This window comes from Myotis brandtii, unplaced genomic scaffold, assembly GCF_000412655.1.
Source record: "Myotis brandtii unplaced genomic scaffold, ASM41265v1 scaffold494, whole genome shotgun sequence".
NCBI classification, from domain to species: domain Eukaryota; kingdom Metazoa; phylum Chordata; class Mammalia; order Chiroptera; family Vespertilionidae; genus Myotis; species Myotis brandtii.
In genome coordinates this window covers 1603449-1611333 of record NW_005368860.1, presented here as the reverse complement: position 1 = coordinate 1611333, position 7885 = coordinate 1603449, and the positions used below count along the sequence as shown (strand labels likewise).

General features: G+C 51.2%; 1 pseudogene; it reads left to right on the top strand.

Moving 5' to 3' along the window:
* Positions 1-263: 263 nt before the first annotated feature.
* The window catches only part of LOC102245949, a 45639-nt pseudogene continuing 38017 nt past the window's right edge, over positions 264-7885 (top strand).

Sequence of the window (7885 nt, the reverse complement as noted above, 5' to 3'; positions counted from 1 at the left end):
GCAGGCGCCATTAGCCCCATTGGAGAGATGGGAAAGCCGAGGCCAGAATTAACACTGGTGACCTGCCCACGGCGCCATGATGAGTCAGTGGAGGCTTAAGGCAGCCTTCCTGCCCCTCTGTTCTTCTTCTCTCCTGAAGGAGGGCGAGAAAGAAGAATTGAACCCCTGGGAACCTCTGGCCGTTCCTGGGAGAGGGAAGGGGTACAGCCACACCTCTGGCTCTAGCCTGGCAGAACCTGGCATAGGCTGGGGACAGTCAGAGGATGGGGGACTCCAAGGCCCGCTTCCTCACTGGACACGAGCCCCACGTGGCATTACTGGGACACTGTCCCCCAACTTCCTTCAGCTGTTACTTTGAGGCTAGCACCATGGCTGTGGTGGTAATGGTGGTGGTGGTGGTGGTATGTATCCTGGTTCTTCTGGCCTAAAAGAGAAGAAACTGGCATAAAGGAGGGGATGAGAGGGAGGGTGCCTTTCATGTGCCACATGCTATCTATGCAGATCGCCATCTCATCTTCACTCTGCCAATGAGAGGGAAGTAACTCAGACCAGAGTTGCACAGCAGGTGAGAAGCAAAGCTGGGATTCCAACCCAGGCTCACCTGGCTACAAAGCTACTGTTTTGGAAGTAGTCCACCCTGACTTCACAGAATTTCTTTGGGAAGGTGGGGTCTACACAGGGCCAGTTTCATGGCTGTGACCGGGGGAATGCACAGGGCCCTCACTCAGAGGGACCCTGCCCTTGGTTTCGTTGGCTCTGCTGCCACTGTTTTTAAGTTCTTAATAATCTTTGAACAAGGGCCCTGCATTTTCATTTCACAAGGAGCCCAACGATCATGTGGCTATTTCTGGGTCTATGCACAAAAGTCTATGGGACCAGATGCCTCAAACTTACAGACGGCCTTGGGCCAGCCACTGGGGCTCAAGGTCCCCACCTGCACCATTAGCCCGGAGAGATGGCCAGGTCTCACCAGCATTGTATTCACGGCAACTGGGCCATGAGTTTGGTGAGGACCTCTGGTGGGAGGAAGAACTTTGATGGAGATAGAACGTGGGGTTCAGACTGGGGAGATCTGGTACCTGGGAGAGCTCTAGAATGACTGACAGGTACTAGAGACCCAAGAAAGGAGATAGGAGTCCTCTGGGCTGCCATGGGTTGATGGCGGGTACTACCCCAGCTATTAGTCTATGTCAGCGATTTTCAACCTTTTTCATCTCATGACACACATAAACCAATTGCTAAAATTCTCTGACACAACAAAAAATATATATTTTGCCAATCTGACAAAAAATAGGTATAATTTTCATTAATTTATAAAAAATAATGGTAATTACCTATCCCCCTTTTTTTGCTCCAAAGTGACCTTAAAAATAATTGGGTGCTTATACTTTTATATAAGGATTTCTGGTATCAAGAATTAACCAATCAGACGCAATCTTATTATGTGATGTGACCAATAAGATGCAACTCTATTATGACCTACGTGTTTTGGTTCAAAACAGGTGTTCACACAGGACAGCTAGTGTTGTGTTGGCTGCTGTCATTTATTTATTTGACAATCTAAGGGAAAAGGGGTCAGTGCCCCTGACTAAATAGTCAGGTATTGCATGTTTTGAAAATTCTTGCGGTGCACCGTTGGAAATCGCTGATCTAGGAAGTTGCTGAGAAATTGTTGACATATATAATCGTTACTTTTTGCTGGTTGGAACTGGATGGGAGGCCTGACCAGCTTTTTCTTTCATATAAACACCTGGATTACTTTCAAAGTCATCACCAGGGAGACTGTGGACTCACTCCATCGACATCACTGTAGACAGAAGATGCTTTGGCGCCCCAAGCCCATCCCCACAGACTGGTTTTAGCTGCACCTGTGGGTGATGGATGATTCCTTGTGAATTCTGGTTCCTGCTCACATCTTCCTACCTCAAGCAGTGGACACAGGACTCTCTGATTTTCTGCCTCAGGCCCAGTTGCAGGAACTCACAGCCTTGTTTAAGGGTAGCCCCGAAGTCAGAGGTCCCCGAAGAATCTAGCTCCGGTGCCTACAGGGCGACTTCAAAACACACACAGTTATATTGACTTTTCCTCCTTCTCTGATTCATCCTCCCCGCCTTCCATTACTGCTTCCTGGGGTCACTCCTACGAAACTGTGTGAACCCTAGTCCTTGTCTTGGACTCTGCTTTTTGGGTCTGAAACAGGAGGCATCCCTATGGCATCACCAATCCCTTGTCTGGGCTGACTTTCAGAAGCTCAGGCCTGAGCTTTTGTATCTTTTCAAACAGGGCAAACCTTTTGTTTTCGAGACGGTGGAGATTTCTGGCAACAGCCGAACATGATCCAGAGCAAAGCCTGGTCCTGGTGGGCGATGATAAATCACACTCGGTGTGGAATGGTGCTGGGGAGACTCAGCTTCAGTCTGATCTTGATTGTGTCCTTAGCTGTGTGATCTTGGACCAGTGACTTGGCTTCTCTGGGCCCAGGGGCTTCATTTGTAAGATGAAGGACAGTAGCACCCGGCTCCCAGATTTGCTGTGAGGATCGAGCATATTTGTGAAATCATTTGGGATTATAAACAGCTATGCAGACATACACGAGTGACAATTGGTTGAAAACAAGATGGTGGCTGCCAAGTAAGGCCCAGTCCCCACGGGATTCTGAACACGTTTGATCAGCAGGAGCATCTTTGGAAGGGCCTCGCCAAGAGGCTATTGGGCTGGGGCAACTGTCTTCTGGCTGTGGTCACCCTGGGATGCTGCTTATGAAGCACCCTTGGTCCTCCATGGATGTGCCTGAGATACCGTGTGTGCAGACAAATGGTCTGGGTTCCGAACTTGTTTTGTGGGCATCCACGCACTAGTCCTTGAAGAGAAACACGTGACCCCATGACTTGGCAGACAGTTGAGGCACTGGCCTGGTGGGTGCAGGCCCAGGGAGCTGGTGTCGGGGTGAATACTGTGCTGGGGTCATCCATCTATTTGACAAATATTTATTGAACAATTGCTGTGTGTCAGTCACTGTGTTCGTGCTGGGAGTACAGCAGGAAGCCCTGGTCCTTCTGAGGTCCCAGTCTAAAGGGGGAAAAGATGATAAAGAAATACAGATATAAGGTCAAGTTGTGTCATGAAAAAAAAATATAGAGGGAGGTGAGAAAATGGAGTCACAGAGCACTGCTGTTTTAGAAAAATGCCCAAGGAAGGTAGTTTGAGGAGTTGACATTAGAGCAGAGAGTGAACCATGAGGGATTTGGGGTAAAGGCAAAGGTAACTGTCAGTGCAAAGGCCCTGAGGTGGGAGAGAGAGGAGAGAGGAGAGAGGACAGAGGGAAGGAGAGAGAGGGGAAGTGGGGAAGAGAGGAGGCAAAGTCAGAGAATTCAGGAGCTCATGAGGTAATGGGGTGGCCAGATCGTGCATGGGTCTGTAGGCCAAGGTAAGGTTTAAGGCCAATCTTCGCCACTAGCTGCCGTGCGACCTTGAATATGTCCCTTCTCCTCATGTGCAAAGTGAAGGGTAGGACTTGGTAAGTAGTTTTCAACTCTAAAATGTCTGCTTGTAAGAAGCACCAATGCCCAGGCCCCACTCCATCAGCATCTCTAGCGAGGGCGCCTCAGCATCATGTTTATGACATGCCCTTCAGCCCAGGGCGTTCTGCCAGCAGCTGGAATCCAAAAACGCTGGACCAGAAGGTCTTCAGGGCCAGAGGAGGAGCTTTTCCCCCTAGTGTGTTCTTTCTTTTTTGTTTAAATCTTTATTTTTGAAAGTATTACATATGTCCCCCCCGCCATTGTCCTTCAGCCCTCCTCCCCTGCCCCAGGCCTTCACCACCCTATTGTCTGTGTCCATGGGTTATGCCTATATGCATACAAGTTCTTTGGTTGGTCACCTCCCACCCACCCACCCTCTCCTGCCTTCCTTTTGAGATTCCTCACTCAGTTCCATGCTTCCATATCTCTGGCTCCTATCTGTTCATCAGTGTATTGTGTTACTTAGATTCCACATAGGAATGAGATCATGTGATACTTGTCTTCCTTTGACTGGCTTATTTCACTTAGCATGATACTCTCCAGGTCCCTCCATGCTGTCTCAAAGGGTAAGAGATTCTTCTTTTTTACTGCTGCATAGTATTCCATGGTGTAAATGTACCACAGTTTTTTTTATCCACTCATCTCCTGATGGGCACTTGGGCTGTTTCCAGATCTTAGCTATTGCAAATTGTGCTGCTATGAACATAGGGGTGCATACATTCTTTCTGATTGGTGTTTTGAATTTCTTAGGATTTATTCAGAGGAGGAGCTTTTGAACATCTCCCCTCCTCCCATTCCTCTCAGCCTCCTTCCTCGGCTCAGGCCAGTGTGCCCAAGGCCAGCAGCCTCCTCACCACCAAACACCCGAATCTGCGGAAGAGCAGAGGGGCTGTCCAGGCCCTTCTTCCCATCCACAGACTCTGGGACCCGAGGGCGCAGGGCAGCGGCCGCCTTGCTGGCGGATTTTGTTTACGGTGCACAATTCACCCCTGCAGGGGCCACGCAGCTGCGATCTTGCCTCATCGCAGTTGCCAACAATGGGGGGTGGCCTTCACCCCGCCTGCTAATTTCTCAAGTTCCTCTTTTGGGCATATGCCTGTCCCTCCGCGTTCCCGTGGCCGAGTGGCCGTGGACGAGGCCCAGAGGGTGACTAAGAGGGGAAGCCCCTGCCCGCGAGGCTCCCAGCAGCTCCCGGGTTGCGTAAGGGCTATTTTTGAGGCGATTGCAGACCATCTGATGAATCATAGCAAACACACATGGCTCCGGCGGGGGACTGTCCTTCCTCCCGCTGCTGTGGAAAGTGGAGTTTCTCAAAATGAATCAGCAGCCACCGAGCCCCAGGCCCGTGGGAGGAGGCGAGGGTGCGCATTACGCATTTCCAAAGTATTGGGGCGCGGCCTCCGGGGGCCTGGGGTGGGGGCTGCAGGGACCCAGCTCTCTGCTTTCCTCCGTGACTCAAGGGGCCTCCCTCACCCACCTGAACCCGCCCCCTGGAACCTCTCGACACTGGACACTGGATCATGGACCGGTCCTTGGACCTACAGGGACTCGAGGACTGAGAAAGTTTGAGGCTGCGCCCAGTGCAGCTGCTCGATGCCCTTACACAGGCTCTAATCCGGACCCCAGCCTCCCCTTGTCTGCGGGGCCCACGCGAGAGATTCCTGCCCCTGAGGGGAAGGCTCAGGCCACTTCTGTGAGGGCCCCTCCCGGGTCTTCCCTGTAAGGTGTGGGTCTGCGCTCCATCTCCACAGGGAGGTAAAGGGGGTCGCCCTGGACCTCCATCCTCTCCCAGGCAGCCTGGCCCCTGTCTCTCCACTGTCCCGCTGACCACGGTGTCTCCTCTGCTTTGGGCTGGGCAGCAGGAGGATAAAGGAGGCCCAGATTCGGGCTTCCACCGGCTTCTAGCCGCTCCAAGCTCACAGGGGTTGGGAGCCTGGGGCTTTGGAATGAGACAATCCTGGGTTTGAAACCCAGAGTCAATATGGTGACTCAGAGCAAGTCCCTGGATGCAGCTGGCCCTCAGCGCTCTCATGGTACAGGCAGGAGATCACGCTGTCCCAGGTACAGTCTGTCCCTGAGCACACACAAGGTTGGGGGGTTGGAGGGGGACATCTGTAATACTGTCAACAATAAAAACTAAATTAAAACACACACACACACAGACACAAAGATTGCATGGGGCAGCGGGGAATGGATGTGACAACCCAGACTCTCCAGCCAGGGTGTAAGTCCTTGCTTGCTGTGTGTCCTTGAGCAGGTCCCTTGACTGTTCTGTGGCCCAGTTTCCTCCTCTTTAAATAGGGGTGACATAAGGGCACCTTCTTCAGAGAGGTGATAAAGAAGCTAAAACATGCCCCACAGAAGGACTTGTCAATAAGCGCTAGCTGTTGTCATTAGGAAATGAGTATCATAGCACGTTATCACCGACTTATTCCAACCAAAGCTCGAGGACGGGTGGTTGTCATCGTTATTGTTATTATTATTATTCTTTGGGGAGCTGGAGTGGATTTGGATAGAAGGTGAGGCCTGAAGGGCCCCTGGAGAGAGGAAAACCTGAAGCCTGTGGAAGCCGGACTCTGAGCCTCCTTTATCCTCCTGCTGCCCGGCCCAAAGCAGAGGAGACACCGTGGTTAGCGGGACAGTGGAAAGACGAGGGGCCAGGCTGCCTGGGAGAGAATGGAGGTCCAGGGCGACCCCCTTTACCTCCCTGTGGAGACGGAGGAGCACGGATCGCCCAGGAACCCACACCTTACCAGGAAGACCCCAGAGAGGCCCCCGCAGACCACCGGCCTCACGGCGGACCCAGGCCATGGAGGCTGAGATGAGCGTTTCCCATCATGTTTGTCAGGACGGCGGCTCTATTGGGCAACAGCTGAACATTGGAGAGACTTTCTGTAGCTGCTGGTGCGCAAGTTTCCTCACACACATGCTGTTCGGAGGGTTTGAGATTCTGGCCGGTAGCTCCTTGAGGTTAACCGAATTTCAGGAACCAGATGTCCCAATAGAGTGGCTCTCACTCCTGGCTGCAAATCTGAATCACATGGAAAGCCTGAAAAAAGAATGCTGCTTGGGCCTCTCCCCAAAGTAATTGAATTTGAATGTCCACAGGCAGCCTGGGGCATTGTAGGGTCGGGGAGGATGAGAACTGTTCCCATCCATCCAGCTGCTCTGAATGCTTTCCTGCTTCCTTTCATCTGGAACTACCTGCCCCTGCCCCACCCCATCTCACTCCATGTTCTTTATTATGATCCGTTCTATTTGGTTACATTCCAATGAGATTGGTTGACGGATTCAATCATTCAGGAAGTATTGATTGAAGGCCAATTGTATGCTCTGCCCTGTCTAAGACGGGCAGGCGACAGCAGCTGCAGGGGTGACCGAGGCCCTGCTCTCGTGGAGTTAGGAGGCGAAGACAGGACATAGCCAATAGAGAATGTCTAGAGATGGAGATTAGAGCAATACATTAGGGAAGGGCTGTGGGAGTGATGGGTGGTCAGGGAACATGACACAGGCAGACCTGAATGAATTGAAGGAGCCGTCATAAGGATATGTGGGGGCAGAATATTCCAGAAAGAAAAAGGACATTATGAAAACTTGAGGAATGAGCCTGCTGAGCACATTCCCCTTCAGTTCATTCCACTGCACACATCACACCTCATCGTTCTGTTTATCGCCCACCCCATTCCAGTCCTTTACAGGCTCTGCTATTTTATTATGCTCAGTGCTAACTGAGTTTCTTTTCTTTTGTTTAAAATATTTTTATTGATTTTAGAGAGAAAGGGAGAGGGAGAGAGAGATAGAAACATCAACAATGACAGAGAATCATTGATCAGCTGCCTCCTGCACTCCCCACCACTGGGGATCGAGCCTGCAACCTGGCATGTGCCCTTGACCGGAATCTAATTGTGACCTCCTGGTTCATAGGTCAATGCTCAACCACTGAGCCACACCTGTCAGGACTAACTGGTTTCTTTTGGCTTGGCTTAACCAACTGGGTTAGTAGTCTAATATCAGGTAACAGATGATTACATTTATCAATGACAATAAACACTAACTCAGAGGTTTGTTGATGGAGATGGCCCTGTCTCATCGGGCTCAACTCAAATCTGGGAGATGACCTGCCTGACAAGCACATGCTAATACCATGTGCAGGTTTAGAGAGCAAGTAGGAATTGGTCACCTCAGGCGTCTTTCCCACGTGAAGTCCTCCTGATCTCATGGATTTTCTGTTTGATCATATACCACAAATAGAGGGCCTCAGAGGGCCCCAGAATCCATCAGGATTCAAAATAGGTGCTCCCCTCCCCTCCCTCCCCTCCCCTCTCCTCTCTCTTCTCTCTTCTACTCTTCTCCCCACTCCTCCC